The sequence below is a fragment of the Rattus norvegicus genome (assembly GCF_036323735.1).
Source record: "Rattus norvegicus strain BN/NHsdMcwi chromosome Y unlocalized genomic scaffold, GRCr8 chrY_unlocalized_2, whole genome shotgun sequence".
Lineage (NCBI taxonomy): Eukaryota > Metazoa > Chordata > Mammalia > Rodentia > Muridae > Rattus > Rattus norvegicus.
The window spans coordinates 1,601,246-1,618,572 of NW_026947378.1; positions in this window are offsets into that span (position 1 = coordinate 1,601,246).

Below are 17,327 nucleotides of genomic sequence, written 5' to 3' on the forward strand. Positions count from 1 at the left end.
ATTGACATTCTTACACAAATTATTTTTATAATAAATGTAGTAAACAAAATACACCCATACATACAGTAATATCTTTGGAGTTAAGTTCACATCTTATTAATTAAACTATTATTACTTTGAAAGTAATAAAAGAGAATATGGATTGTGTTTGGTAGCAGGCCACAATCCAAAGCATCAATCCCTTTATGGTAATCTAATAGATATGAATTTCATTTCTTCCAAGAATGTTTAAACAAGATTCATTCCTTTTAGTATTCCTAGTCTCTTGATTTCTTTTTGGATATCACAGATCCCATAATGGTTTGGTTAAAAATGTTCACCACGGCATGATAATAAACTTAGTCTTAGAAATTCTCTGTTAGTTGCTATCTCTGAATAAGGAAGTTTGAATCAGATAAACTAACTTGACTCCACAGAGATGTCATACTTCTCTAACTAGCATTTGCACAATTTTGCCCATAATACTGTGTCTTAGCCAGAGTTTCCATTACTTTTATGAAATACCATGACGAAGGAGGAAAAAAAGCAAGTTGGGGAAGAAAGTGTTTATTATAGTTTATATTTTCTCTTTTAAAATTTTACTTAATAAAATTTTAGAGTTCAGATTTCATTCCTCTCAAAGCCCATATTCTGTTCTACATCCCATACCTTCTCCCCACATTCCCAACTGAATGAAGCTGTCTCCCACTCCACCCTCAGTCTACCAGACCTCTCCACTACCTGGGAACTCAAGTGTCTTGAGGGTTAAGTGCATCTTCTCTTGTTGTGTCCAGAACCAGCACTCCAATCTTAGAGGCCTCATATTAGCTGGTGCATGATGCCGCATTGATGGCTCAGTGTCTGAAAAATCACTGAGGTTCAGGTTAGTTAACACTGCTGGTCCTCCGACTGCGTTGCTCCCCTACTCAGCTTCCTCAGCTTTTCCCCAATTCAACCACAAGGCTTAGCAGCTTCTGTTCATTGGCTGAGTGTAAATGTCTGCATCTGACTCTTTCAGCTGCTTGTTTTTTCTTTGCTAATGCAGTCATGTCAGGTCCGTTTTGTGAACATGACAAAGCATGAGTAATTGTGTCAGGCCTTGGGGGCCTCTACTTAATCTGGTTCCCAGATATCGCGGGACACTGGAATTCCTTTTACTCAGGCTCCTCTCTGGTTTTGTCCCTTAAATTCTTTCAGACAGCAACAAATATGGGTCAGAGTTTTGATTTGTGGATGGCAACCTTATCCCTCACTTGATGCTCTCTCTTCGTCATGGAGTTAGCCTCTACAAGTTCCCTCTTCCTACTCCTGGACATTTCACTGAGTCCTGATAGTCTCTTACATCTCAGGTCTCTGGAATATTCTAGAGCCACCCCCACCTCCAAACTTTTAGTTCATGAGGTTGACTCTTTTCATTCATTCTGCTGGCACTCAAGACTTCAGTCAAACTCCCCACCAACACTTGAACATGTTCCCCTCTCCCTTACTGACTCCTTTCTCACACAGGCCCCTCACTCTTCCCTCCTGAGGTTCATTTCTTCTCCCTTTCAAGTGGGATTGAGATTCCTCTTTGGCTGTTCAGTTGGTTAAAATTTTATTTTTCCTTTTATAAAAATGGAATATTTTGTTTAATTTCAAATATTATTCACTTTTCTAGTTTTCCAGTCATAAGACTCCTATCCTTTCCCCAACCAGTTCTTCTATAAAGGTGTTCCCCTCACCAACCACTCACTTTCCCAGCACCCGTGACATTCCCCTACACTGGGGGTTCCAGCTTTGGTAGGCCTAAGAGCCTCTCCTTCCATTGATATCCAACAAAGCCATCCTCTACTACATATACATTTGAAGCCATAGTTCTGTCCATGTACAGTCTTTGAATATTGGTTTAGTACCAGAAAGCTATGGGTCGTTGGCATTGTTGTTATGGGCTTGAAAGCCCATTCAGTCCTGGTAATCCTTTCTCCAAATTTACAAACAAGAGGTTTGTTTGCATTCCACTGGTGTGCCAATAACCTTCACATCTGTAATTGGCATGGTCTATCTGGGTCTCTCAGGAAAGATCTATATCCATTTCCTGGCAGCATGCACTTCTTAGCGTCATCAATCTTATGTAGTTTTGTGGCAGATCTATCTATCTATCTATCTATCTATCTATCTATCTATCTATCTATCTATCTATCATCTATCTATCTATCTACCTCTATATCTGTCTCTTGTTATCTATATCTATATCTTTATGTATATCTTTATCTATATTTATATTTATATATCTTTATCTATATATATCCATATCTATATCTATATCTATATATATCTATATATCTAAATATATATATAACTATCTAAATATATATAAATATATGTATGTATGTATGTATATATATATGTATATATGTATATATGTATATATTTGGTGGCTCCTACAGCTATGTGGTTTGGTGGAATTTTAGGATGGATTCTGTAGAACTAGGTCAAAAATGTAGAAATGCCAATCAAATTCCTTTCTGTTATTATGGACCTATTGAAGTTGAGGTTTCTCTGGACATCAAGCCTTTCCTCTTTCTGTCCATCCTTCTGAGTCTTGTGTTTCACCTGAGAAAGAATAGTGGTAAAACCTCCTAAACCCTTTTGTCTGGCCCTGGGAACACAGGAAGGTACATGTTATAGAACTGATATCTAATAGGAGTAGAGATCTGCCTTCTATAGTACATGATGGCCTGTGCTTTACTGATGTGTCATAGTTTTTGGATAAAATAAGGATTTGGGAGTATTATTTGAAGTAGGAACACAATATTGACAGTTATATTCACTCTATAACTGGTCACGCTTTGTTGCAAATTTATTGCAAAAAATGAAATTGCAAAACGGAATTATTGAGTACACATTCAGGAATATATATATATATATATATATATATATATATATATATATATATGGTGTCTTCTACAACTATGTGTGTATATATATATATATATATATATATATATGTATGTATATATAAATTCTCCTATAAAGGAAAGTACAATACGAAAATAAAATACAATGCTCAATCAATTAAAGGTCTGTAGGGAAAATAATGGCCTTTGGGAAACAGAGAAATCCTAGGAAATTGAGTGTATGTCACAGGAATGGACCTGGAAATAGAATTCTTATCCAGAATAAACTCCTCCACCCCATGTTCCTAGATCATTTCTACCCATGCCATGTGCCTGACTAACTTTCTCCATTCAAAGCATGAAAACACTAATGTAGGAAAAAGAAGTCTGTAGCTTTAAAGAGATAGAGTACATAAAACATTCCCCTGTGTCATAGGAGACACTTCTGGAAAAGGTACTCTCAAAACTGGTCACTGTTAGGAAAGCTGTTTAGCAGGTAGGCCACGGCAGTTCTCAGTGACATCATCATTAATCCCTCCCTCCAAAATCTCTTGTAACCAGGAGATCCCTATCTTCTCCTGTGATGTCACAAGTGTTGTTGTGTCTGCAACTGCCTCTCAGATATTCCTTCAGTACCTCTAGGGTTTACTAATTGGCCTCTAATTCAGAGTAAACAGCCTTTTGGGAGGGAGAACAAAGAGGATGAAAAGATCTGATATGGGAAGAAAAAAGGAAGCTGGCCTTCTGTCTTGGTATAAAAAAAAAGAAAAGAAATAAGTGGTCCTTGGAACAGCTCAGTGAGTACTTGGTAGGGATTTAGTGGGATTGAGAAAGAGACTGCCTTGATCTGAGCCTCCCACCTGTGGGAATCAGGAGTTGGGAGCCTCTCAGAAGCATCTGGACTTGCCTGTTTTTATTGTTCCTGGAAGTCAGAGAGTTTATATCATTAATTTCTTTATTCAATAGGCCAAGTGTTGTGAAGGGCACAGTTGTTTTCCTGACAGCTCATGGCCTTTACTCTTTTTGACAAGAAGAAAAAAGTCCTAAGGAAAAAGGTAGAGACAGATATAGTGTCTCTAGCTCAGAATAAACACCTCCATGTTTGCATATCTAAAGTGCAGTCTGAGAAGCAGCATTGCTATTAGGTGACACATCATCATCTCAGTCTTCCCACTAATATTTCCACTGACCACCACTTTACTTTTCTGAGTCAATAGGTATGATTAGCTGTCAGTTTTTTGTTCTTTTATTTCTTTCATTTTTTTATGTTTTAGCAATTTTATTGCTTTTTTTAACTTGATATTTCTATATTTACATTTAATGTTATTTCATTTCCCATTTTCCTACCCAAAAGGTTCCTACCCGTATCCTTCCCCTTTCTTCTCTAACCCCCCCCCCAACTGTGCCTTCACATTCCCTTGAACTTGGAGACAAACCTAGAGAGGACCAATAGCTTCGGCTTCCATTAATGATGAACAAGGTCATCCTCTGCCACATGCAGTTTGATCCATAGTTCTGTCTGTGTACATTCACTGAATGTTGGTCTAGTATCAGAAAGCTCTGGTTCATTGACATTGTTGTTCTTACGGGATTTTAAGCTCCTTCACCTCTTGTAATCCTTTCTCAAAATCTGCCAGCAAGAAGTCTGTTTCAGTTCACTGGTTTGCTCTAGCATTAACTTCTGTAGTTGACATGATCTACCTGTGTCTCTCAGGAAATATCTATGTCCAGTTGCTGGCAGATTGCACTTTTTAGCGACATCAATCTTATCTAGTTTTGGAGGATATATACATATACATATATCCTCTTTTAGGTGGCTCCAAGAACTATGTGGTTGGGTGGAGGCAACATGGATTCTGAGCAACTAGGTCAAGAATATAGAGTTCAGAAATGACAGTGCCAAATAAACTCCCTCCTGTTCTTATGAACCAATTGAAGTTGAGGTTTCACTTGCTCTCAAGCCATTCTTCTTTCTGCCCATCCTCCAGTATCTTATGTTTGGCCTTCAGAGAAATAATGGTAAAATGTATGACCCTCAAGTCTAGCAATGGGAACACAAAAAGGTAGATCGTGTAGTACCGATATTAAAAAGTACTAGAAACTGAATTCCATAGTTGTTTTGTCCTTTGCTTTTTTGAAAATTAAATTGGACACAGAAGTTTTGAGTACACATACAGGAATATTAATAAAGTATCTTATCATTGAATGTACAATGAGAAAGTGAAATACAATATTCATTCAGTTAAGGTCTGTAGGCAAAATTCTGGCCTTTGGGAAATAGAGAAATCCTGGGATATGAACTGTGTATCACAGGAATGAACCTGGGAAACAAAAATTATCTAGAACTATCTCCTCCACTCTATATTCCTAATTCGTTTCAAGCCATGCTAAGCCCCTGACTAACTTTGTCCATTCAGAATATATAACCTCTAATGAAGCAAAGAGAAATCTCTAGCTTTAAAGAGATGGAGTATGTAAAGGTTTCCACTGTTAGACAGGAGAAACTCCTGGAAATTGCACTCCAAATCTGTTCAATGTAAGGAAAGCTGTTTAGCAGGTAGGCCATGGCAGTTCTCAGTGACATCATCATTAGGACTCCCAGAAAAATCTCTTGTATCCTGGAGAGACCTCGCTTCTTCTGTGATGTCACCATTGTTGTACTGACTGCAACTGCCTATCAGATATTGCTTCAGTACCTTTGGGTCTTCAAATTGGCATCTAATGCATTGTAAATAGCCATTTGGGAGGGCAAACATAGAGGATGAAGTGATCAGACATGGGGTGTAGAAGGTCTTCTGTCTAGGTATAAAAAGAAGAAACACGTGGTCAATGGGAAAGATCCTTGAGTCTTGGGTAGGTGTTGAATAGGTTCACTGAAGAGATAGCCTTGATCTGAGCTTTCCACATATGGGAATCAGGAGCTGGGAGCCCCTCAAAAGCATCTGGACTTCCCTGCTTGTTATTTTTCTTGGTAGTCAGTTAGTTTATATAATTCATTTCTTTATCCCCAAAGCCAGGTTTTGGGAAGGGCACTCTAGTTTTTCCTGAGAGCTCATAGCTTTTATCCTTTTGTCAAAAAGGAAAAGGTCCTAACAGAAAAGGTAAGGCAAGCATTTTGTCTTCTGCACAGAGTAAATTCCTCCATGCATTGTATTCTAATAATGCAGTTTGTGTCTGGCACTAATAGCTGGAAGGGAGAAGTGCTTCTAGATGAGACTTCATCATATAAGTCTTTCAACTAGTAATACTCTGACTATCATTCCCTGACAGTGACCCCTTAAAATTCTGAGTCAATAGGTGTGAATACCTGGAAGATTTCTTTTCTTTCATGTCTTTCATTTTTTTTTTTAAATTTTTAACTAATTTTATTGCTTTTTTAATTGGATATATCTAAATTTTCATTTAAAATATTTCCATTCCCAGTTTTCTGACTGAAAGATCCCTTACCGGTCCTCCTACACTTCTCTTATAACCACCCTTACTGCCCCTGGATATTCCCTTGAACTGGGAGTCAAAGCTAGGCAGAACCACGGGTTCTCCTTCCATTATCACCCAACAAGGCCATCCTCTGCAACATATGCAGTAAGAGCCATAGGATTGTTCATGTTCATTCTTTAAATATTGGTCTACTACCAGAAAGCTCTGTTTCATTGGCATTGTTGTTCTTATGGGTTTGAAAGCACCTTCAACTCTTCTAATCCTTTCTCAAAATCTACCAACAAGAAGTTCGTTTTCAGTTCACAGGTTTGCCACTAGGGTTCATTTTTTGGTTCTCCCTGCAGTTTTCTGTGTTTGATGCTAATTCAACTGCCTCAAAGTCAGGTGCATAGTCCTGTACTCAGAACTCAGGTTACTTCACAAGAACTACCTCCCCATTGAATGTGTAAAGTATAAGTGAGTGGCAGGAACAGGACAGAAGGAGGGTTAATTTGTGAGGAGAAGGAAGAATGGTCAGTAGAGATGTTTGAAGGAAGAGGAGGACACTAGAGGAAAAAAAGAGGATTGTAAGATGACAGAGTGAGAAGCCATGGCAGGTGAATTTAAGATTCTGCTCTGTGTATTTACAAGTCGTTTTTAATATTCATAAGGGATGGGTAGTACCCTACGTGGTGTGTTTAAGTGGGCAATTATATCTAATCAACTAAATCAAAGATTATTGTGCTGTGTGTTTTTTATGTGAGGGTTTGAGTATGGGAGAGTGTGTGACGGCATGAAACACTGTGTAGCTGAGGAGTGGGAAGGTGTTTATGCCAAGATATCTAGCAGAGAATTTCAGACACTTCGGTGCCAGAGTTAGCAGGATAAAACAAATATTTACTTTTTATTTTTATAGTTTTACAAGAATACAGTCACTTCCGTATATAATATGCTCTAGCTGTGTTTCTGAGGAAAAATCTATATTTGTTTCCTGGCAGAAAGCACTTCTTAGATTCATCAATCTTATCAGGTTTTGGTGATGTATATGTAGATGGCTCTTTCTGCTGCTTGGGTAGGGGGAATTTTCATATGGATTCTGTGTAACTAAGTCAAGAATGTAGAATCCACAAAGGACAATGCCAAATAGATTCCCTCCTGTTCTTATGAACCTATTGAATTTGAGGTTTCAGTGGACCTCAAGCCATTCCTCTCACAGTCCTTCCTCTTCTATCTTATTATTCCTCAAGAAAAAATCATGGTAAAACATCCACAACCCTCTAGTCTGGCCATGGGAAAACAGTGAGGTAGATAATACAGAACAGATATCAAATGGGACTAGAGAACCTAATTCTATAGTCCATGTTGGCCTTCGCTTTACTGATATCTGGTAATTTTGGGATAAAATAAGGACTTGGGAGTTGATCATTTCAAGTAGCTACACAATATTTACACTGTTATACTCATTCTATAACTGGGCCACCTTTCTTGCCAAAATCTTTGCAGAAAATGGAATTGGAAAACAATTTTTGAGTACACATTCAGCAATATTTATTAAGTCCCATATCGATAAATGTACATTAAGAAAGTGAAATACAATATTCATTCAATTGAAGGTCTGTAGGGAAAATACTGGCCTTTGGGAAATAGAGAAAACCTACAAAATTGTACTGTATTTCAAAGATTGTACCTGGGAATAAAGTTAATATCCAGAAGAATCTCCTCCACTCCATGTTACAAAATCTTTTCTACCCATTCCAAGCCCTTGACTAACTTTTTCCATTCAGAGCATGTATCCACTAATAAAGCAAAGAGAAGTGTCTAGCTTTAGAGAGATGGAGTACATAAAGATTTCCACTGAATCTCAGGAGACATAACAGGAAAGGGCACCCTCAAATCTGATCAATGTAAGGAAAGCTGTTTAGCAGGTAGGCCATGGCAGTTCTCAGAGACATCATCATTAGGCCCTGCCTGAAAAATCTCTTGTAACCTGGAGAGCTTTATCTTCTTTTTTGATGTCTCTAGTGTTGTCAAGTCTGCATCTGCCTCTCAGGTATTCCTTCAGTACTTCTAGGGTTTTGTAATTGGCATCTAATTCAAAGTAAACAGCCATCTGGGAGTTAGAACAAAGAGGATGAAGAGATCAGAAATGGGGAGAAGAAAGCTGCCCTTCTGTCTTGTTCAAAAAAAAAAAGGAAGAAATATGTGTGCTTGGGAAAGCCCATTGATGCCACGGTAGGTTTTGAATGGTATTGCTTAACATATAGCATCGATCTGAGCCTCCCACATATGGGAATCAGGAACTGGGGTCCTCTCAGAAGCATCCGGACTTCTCTGTTCTTATGGTTCCTGGAATTCAGAGAGTTTATATCATTCATTTCTTTATTGGAAAAGCCAAGTGATGGGAAGGGCACTGTTGTTTTCCTGAGAGCAAATGACCTTTATTCTTTTTCACAAGAAGAAAAAGGACCTAAGGAAGAAAGGAAGGAATAGTATTGTGTCTCTTGCTCAGAGTAAACTCCTCCATGCTCCTGTTTCTTATATTTTGCCTTAAGAAAGAATCATGATAACACATCTACAGCCTTCAAGTCTGGCCATGGGAACACAGTAAGGTAGATCGTGTAGTACCGATATCAAATATGACTAGAGAACAGAAATGTATAGTCCATGTGGACATTTGCTTTATTGTTGTCTGGTACTCTTTGGATAAAATAAGGATTTGGGACTTTATCATTTGAAATAGGTACACAGTATTTGCACTGTTATACTCACTCTATAGCTGGGCCCACGTCATTGCCAAAATCATTGCAGAAAATGGCATAGTAAAACAGGATTTTTGAGTACACATTCAGGAATATTTATAAAGTCCCCTATCAAGGAATGTACAAATGATAAGTGAAATACAATATTCAATCACCTAAAGGTCTGTAGGGAATATACTGGGCTATACAAGGCAGAGAAAACTAGAAAATTGAACAGTATATCACAGGAATGGACCTGGAATTAAGTCCTCCTCTCCAAGTTCCCAGATCATTTCTACCCATACCAGGACCCTGACTAACTTTCTACATTCAGAGCATGTAACCACTATGGAAGAAAAGAGAAGTCTCTAGCTTTATAGAGATGGAGTAATAAAGTTTTCCCCTGTGTCACAGGAGACATACCTGGAAACGGCACTCTCGAAACTGCTCAATGTAAAGAAAGCTCTTTAGAGGTAGGCCATGGAAATTCTCAGTTACATCATCATTAGGCCCTCCATGAAAAAATCTCTTGTATCCTGGAGATCCCTAGTTTCTCCTGTAATATCATGTTGTCATTTCTGCAATGCCTCTCATATATTCCTTCAGTACCTATAGGATTTAGTAATTGGCCTCTAGTTCAGAGCAAACAGCATTTTGGGAGTGAGAACAAAGAGGATGAAAAGCTCAGAGATGGGGAGAAAGAATATGGCCTTCTGTCTTGGTATAAGAAAAAGGAAGAAATATGTCGACCCTGGGAAATCTCACTGAGTCTTTGGTAGGAGTTGAGTAGGTACGTTGAAGAGATACAACTGATCTGATCCTTCCACACATGGGTTCAGGAGCTTAGAACCTGTCAAAACTAACTGGACTTCCCTGCTTCTAGTAATTCCTTGAACTCAGAGAGTTTATATCATTAATATATTTATCACAAAAGCCAGGTGTTGAGTAGGGCACTGTCCTTTTCCTTAGAGCTCATGCCTTTTATATTTTTGCCCAAAAGAAAAGGGTCCTAAGGAAGAAGTGAAAGAAAATTATTGTGTCCTCAGCTCAGAGTAAACTCCTTAATTATTGGATTACCTATGGTGCAGTTTGTGTCTGATACTGGTATTTGGGAGTTAGACATGTTTATAGTACATCATATCAGTCTTTCCACTAGGATTACTCTGACTGCCATTGCCTGATTGTGACCCTTTAGATTTCTCATTCAATATGTATGATTAGAAGGCAGTTTCCTTATCTTTAACTTATTTAATATTTATTATTTTTAGCAAGATTTTTTTGCTTTTTTAATTTGATTTTCCATATTTACATTTCAAATATGTTTGCCTTTCCCAGTTTCCTGTCCATAAGATCCCTAACCAGTCCCCCTACCCTTCTTGTATAATCCCTCTTATTGCTCTTTGAAATTCCCTTGAATTGGTAATAAAACCTAGTTTAGACCAAGGGCATCTCCTTCCATTGGTGCACAACAAAACCATTCTCCGCTACATATGAAGTGGGAGCCATAGTTCTATCCATGTACAATCTTTGAATATTTGTATACAACCAGAAAACTCTGGTTCGATGGCATGGTTTTCCTTATAGGATTAAAAGGCCCTTCAGCTGTTGTAACCCTTCACAAAATCTACCAACAACAAATGCGTTTTCAGTTTACTGGTTTGCCACTAACATTCACTTCTGTATTTGACATGCTCTAACTGTGTCTCTCAGGAAAGACCTATATCTGTTTCTTCTAATCATGCAATTCTAAGATTCATCCATCTTATCTATTTTGGTGGCTAATATATCTATCTATATCTATATCTATATCCATATCTATAATCTGTATATCTATATATCTATATATCTATATATCCATATATCTATATAACTATATATCTATATATCTATATCGGTATATCTGTTTATATATATATCTATATATCTACATATCATCTATATATACAAATATATATCTATATCATCTATATACACACATGTATATGTATACACACACACACATATATATATATATATATGTATATATATATATATATATATATATATATATATATATATATGTAAATTATAGCTACGAAGTTAGATGGAATTTTAACATGGATTCTGGGATACAAGATCAAGAAAGTAGAATCCACAAATGACAGTTCTATATAGACTCTCTCCTGTTCTTATGAACCTAATGAAGCTGAGGTTTCACTGGACCACACTCTATTCCTCATCCTGCACATCCTCCTGAATCTTATGTTTGGCCTGAAGAAAGGATCAGGGTAAAACATCAAAAACCTTCAAGTCTTGTCATGGGAACATAGTAAGGTAGATAATGCAGAACTGATATCAAATGGGACAAGGGAACCAAATTCTATAGTCCATGCTTTCCTTTGCTTTAATGATGTCTGGTAATTTTTGGATAAAATAAGTTTTTGGGAGTTTATCATTTGAAGAAGGTACACAGTATTTACACTCTTATACTCACTCTCTAGCTGTGCCCCCTTTGTTGACAAAGTCATTGCCAATATTGAATTGGAAAACAGAATTTTTGAGTACACATTCAGGAATATGTATAACGTCCCCTCTCAAGGAATGTAGACAAAATAGTTAATACAATATTTATTCAATTGAAGGTCTGTAGGGAAAATACTTGCTTTGGAGATACAGAGAAAACCTAGGAAATTGAAGTGTATGTCACAGGAATGGACCTGGGAATAAAATTATTATCCAGAAGAATCTCCTCCACTCCATGTTCCTAGATCTTTTCTTCCCATGCCAAGCCCCTAATTAACTTTCTCCATTCAGAGAATGTAACCCCTAATGAAACAATTGAAGTACTTAGCATTGGAGAGATGTAGTATTTAAAGGTTTCCACTGTGTCACAGGAGACAGTCATGGAAAAGACACCCTCGAAATTGGTCAATGTAAGGAAAGCTGTTTAACAGGTAGGCAATGGAAGTTCTCACTGACATCATCACTGGGTCCTGCCTGAAATATTCTTGTATCCTGGAGAGCCCCAACTGGTTCTGTGATGTTTCTAGCATTGTCCTGACAGCAACTGTCTCTCGGATATTCCTTCAGTACCTCTAGGGTTTACTAATTGGCCTCTAATTTAGAGTAAACAGCCATTTGGGAGGGAGAAGAAAGAGGGTAAAGAGAACAGAGATGGGGAGAAGGAAGCTGGCCTTATGTCTTGGCATAAAAGAAAAGAAAAACTATGTGGTTCTTGTGAAAACACCCTGGGAAGATGGCTTTAGTTCTTTTGTTCTATGGGTTAACCAAGCTCATGGAGAAGTTGCTGAACATCCTAAAGACCTTTGGGCAGATGATAAATATTCTAGATACCCCTTTTTAGATTTTGATGGTCCTGGGGATTCTATTGCTGATGGTAAATGTTTCCCAGGAAGAGTCATAGAACCAGATTGATTTTTTTGATGCTTTAGAGGACATGGAATTTTTCTGATATACTTGGGCTAATGGCACAAGGTCTAAATGATTTTTTTTCGATGTGGACTTTCCATCATTCCTTTGGAAATATAAAAAGTGTTATTGTATTTTGGAGTATAATTTTCACAATGACAAATTACTTTGAGGACGGAGAACACTTTCTGGAACCCTAGAGAGGCGTGAAGAAATTCCCTGAAACCCTAGGGCAGATTGGTGAACATGCCTTTTTGGTATAAGGCGGAGGTACTTGAGCATCCTGGGACAATATGGTATATCCAGCATGCCCTTGTAAGGATTGGCAGCTTTCCACAATTCCTTCATCATTTTTGGAAAATTTCAAGACCCTTTGGACAGATGGAGAACGGGTGGGACTCACGGGAGGAATATTCTAGCTTTTGGTGTCTCTTTGGCAGCAGAAGATGGCAAAGGATCCCTTTTGGCAGAAGGGGTAATGTTGAAACTGTCTTCCTTAGAGGAGAAATTTCTCAAGAGTCCATCAGAAGGTTCAAATCTTAACCCTTTGTTTCTAGAAAGTGGATGCCTGTGGTCCATTTTGGTAGAGGGAGAATGTTGACTATTTCTCCCCAGAGTGGACATGTGAAATAAATCTACTTGGGTAGATGGAGATAGTTGTAAAGCATGGTTTTCAGATGCAGTAGATCCTAAGACATCCTTCTCAGATGAGGAAGGTCTTAATGTACTGTGTATATGTTTAGAAATGCTGACTGTGATATCAGAATGGGGGGTAGGTATTAGAACTACCTCAGAAGATGTGACCTCTCCTAGAGCATCATGGACATATGTGAGAGGGCTGAGAGCCTCATGATCAGATAAGGATGTTTCTAGATATTTTTGTGTAATTGAGGAAGTTCCAAAAAAATTTCTTCTGCTGGAGAAGTGGAAATAGAGTTCTGTGTAGAAGTGGCAGATTCCAAAGCCTGACTGGTAGGCAAAACAGGGTCCAAGGCCCCTTCAGAATATAAGGTAAAATCCAAAGTCTTTGATGTACTTTGCAGATGTTTTGGGCCCGATTTGGGGTATAAAAAAGGACTGGCAACCATTTGTTCATATTTGGAAGAGTGCGTAGCATCTTCTCTATTTGGGGAAGATGGCCTGATCTTGAGGAGATAAGGAAGTTCAAATAGTCCCCTGTGAAACCTGCAGAGGTCATATGCATTCTTTTGCACAAATGGAAAACAAGGAATCAATTTCCTCAGATATCAAGGATGCTACAGCCACTAGTGTTTGCATTTCATGTTCCACCACTCCTGGTGGAAGTATTTCATTGAGTTTATTCAGATCTAAATAAGAAAATCACAAAGACTTTCAGAGAAGAGACATTCTGAATTTGGTGTCTCGAAAAACCACATAACTTTTTTTTTATTTCCATCAATGATGAAAAAGCTAGGCTCAGAGTGCACATTTGCAACCTCAGTGTCAATAGAGTAGAAACATCTAGATCCACAGAGTTAGCTAGGCAGTCAGCTTACCCATTCAAAGAGTTTGCATTTATTAGAAATCCTGTCTCAGAAAAGAATAAAAAAATCTTATAGCCAGAACTTATGGAGTCATTTTTTCTTTTTTTTTCCTTTTTTAAAAGATGTATTTATTTTATATAAATGAGTTCTCTATTTGCATGAACACCTGCATGCAAGAAGAAGGCACTGAGTCCCAGGATAGATGGATGTGAGATATTATTTGTTTTCTGGGAACTGATCTTTTTTTTTCTCTTTTTTTTCGGAGCAGGGGACTGAACCCAGGGCCTTGTGCTTGCTAGGCAAGCGCTCTACCACTGAGCTATTCCCAACCCCGGAACTGGGGATTTAGCTCAGTGGTAGAGCGCTTACATAGGAAGCACAAGGCCCTGGGTTCGGTCCCCAGCTCCGAAAAAAAGAACCAAAAAAAAAAAAAAAAAAAAAACCAGACACTCCCTATAACCCACAAACCAGAGTAATAAATCACCTCCATCATCTCATCACCTCATCATATCAGTCTTTCCACTAGTAGTACTCTGACTCCCTTTGCCTGATAGTGACCCTTAATATTTCTCAGTCAATGTGTGTGAATAGATGGCAGTCTTATCTTTACCTTATTTTTTTTTGCTTTTTAGCAATTTTTTTGCTTTATTAGTTTGATTTTTCCATATTTACATTTCAAATATTTTTGCCTTTCCCAGTTTCCTGCCTATAAGATCCCTAAACAGTCCCCCTACCTTTCTTGTATAATCCCCCTTACTGCCCTTTGACATTCCCTTGATTTGGTAATGAAACCTAGTTTAGACCAAGGGAATCTCCTTCCATTGGTGGCCAAAAGGCCATTCTCTGCTACACATGCAGTTGTAGCCATAGGTCTATCCAAGAACAATCTTTGAATATTCGTATAGTACCAGGGAACTCTGGTTCGTTGGCATTGTTTTTCTTATCAGATTGAAAGCTCCTTCAGCTCTTGTCATTCTTTCTCAAAATCTACCAACAAGAGATCTGTTTTTCAGTTCACTGGTTTGCCACTACTATTCACTTCTGTATTTGTCATGCTCTAGCTGTGTCTCTCAGGAAAGACTTATATCCCTTTCTTCTAATCATGCAATTCTATGCTTCATCATTTTTATCTAGTTTTGTTGGTGAAGCAGTTTGCATAAGGCACTTTGGTGGAGATGGGGGACATCTTTGTCTGTCTTTGTGAGTGGACATAGCTTTCTCCCATGTTTTGCAGCTGGCGAAGGTATTAAAGTCACATGTGGAGAGGGGGCAGGACTTAATCTATTTGTGGAATATGAGAAATCATTGAGATTACCTTTAAAAGTAGAAATTTTACAGCCCTCTTTGTCTGATGGGGCCTGTTGTACCTCGCCTTGACAATAGATGTCTTCTCCAAAACATTTGGAGGAGAATTGAAAAGACTGGAAACCTGTAGGATAGGGAATGAACATTTGAAACTCCTTTGGAAACTCTGTCGGACAGATAGCTGATCACCCAGAAGACTGGGCTGTACTTAGACTTCTGGGATGGAGAGACTGCCACTTCTGCCCACCTGTGCCCACATCCCTAGCCCAAGAGGAAACAGCATAGTGCCGCTGGACACATGAATATAGGAGCAGTCAAGCTGTAGGAGTCCTGCAGTACAAATGGCATATGGATCGGAACTGGTCCAAACAATATCCTACACACAAATCTTCTGTGGGGTGGGGAACACTTAGACCATCAGAAGGGCAGAAACTCCTGAGAACTCTGCTCACATTCCTGACAAAAAACAAAAAAAAAACAAAACAAAACAAAACAAAAAAAAAAAAAAACACCTAGCTCCATCTGGGCCTCCTGTTCATAGTGACCTAGTAGACATTTCTGGTTGCAACTCTCATTGAGAGCTGAATGGCTGCCCAAGAAGCAAGTTCAGGTCTGAGACCAGAGGTGAATACAACTATTCTGCACTAAGTGACCTGACTAGTGGATTCAGGACATGCAAAAGCAGAACTCCTCTGGGACCAGGCACTTCCAGTTTCTAGCTGGCTCCTGAACCTTGCTGATCCTGGCCCAGAGCTCCCTGCTCCTAGACGATGTGGGAGAGAGAGCTGATCACCCAGGAGTCTGGGCAATACTGAGCATACAAGGCACAGAGACCGCAACTTCTGCCCACCATTACCCATATCTCTGGCCCAAGGCAAAACAGCATAGTGCCTCTGGACCCAGGAATATAGGAGGAGTAAAACTGCAGGAGCACCATGTTCCAGACTGTGCCTGGATCTGAACAGAACTGATTAAACAGCTCCCTGCACACAAATCCTGAAGGTGGAAGAACTAGAACTTCAGAGGAGCGGGCATTCCTGGGAAACCAGAGGAGACTACTCTCTGCCCAGATTCCTGACTCAATAGGAAAACACCTTGTGCCTTCTGTCCTCCCTACCCCCCACAGAAGGATATAAGAGAAATATGTGAAGTTCCTTCTGGTTCCAGCCCACAGGGACAGCTGGAAGCCAGTGGACAGGAAAAACTGCATGCATGAGGTAAGAATACTCTGTTCCCATAACTGGGTAAAAACAAAATAGGAAAACATGTCTACAGCAGTCCTGACACATGAGCCTACAGGACGGTCAAGCCACTGTCAGAAAGAGTAAGACACGCTAACTCCAGAGACAACCTGATGGCTAGAGGCAATAACAGGAATTCAAACAACAGAAATCAAGAATACTTGGGCTCATCAGAGTCCAAATCTCCCAACAATGCAAACACTGGATATCCAAACACACCAGAAAAGCAAGATCTAGATTTAAGTTCACATTTTATCATGATCATGGAGGATGTTAAGGAGGTCATAATTAACTCCCTTAAGAAAATGCAGGACAACAGAAAATTCAGAAGTAAACAAGTAGAATCCCAGAAAGAGGGAACACAAAATTACCTTAAAGAACTAATGAAAAAAAAAAAAAAAAACAGGAGAAGAAAATGAACAAAAAATCCAGGAGTTAAAAATGGAAAAGAAACTATAAGGTAAGCACAAAGGAAGACAACCCTGGAGATGGAAAACCTAAAAAAGAGACCAGGAGTCATAGATGTGAGCGTCACCAACAGGATCAAAGAGATGGAAGACATAATCTAAGTTGCAGAAGATTCCTTAGAAAACATTGACACAACTGTCAAAGATAATGTAAAAAAGAAAAAAAAACTCCTAGCCCAAAACATACAGGAAATCAAGGATACAGCAAGAAGATCAAACCTAAGGATAACAGGTATAGAAGAGGGTGAAGACTGCTAACATCAAGGGACAGTAATATCTTCAACAAAATTATAGAATAAAACTTCCCTAATCCGAAGAGAGAGATGCCCATAAACATACACAAAGCCTACAGAACTACAAATAGACTGGACCAGAAAAGGAAACCCTCCCA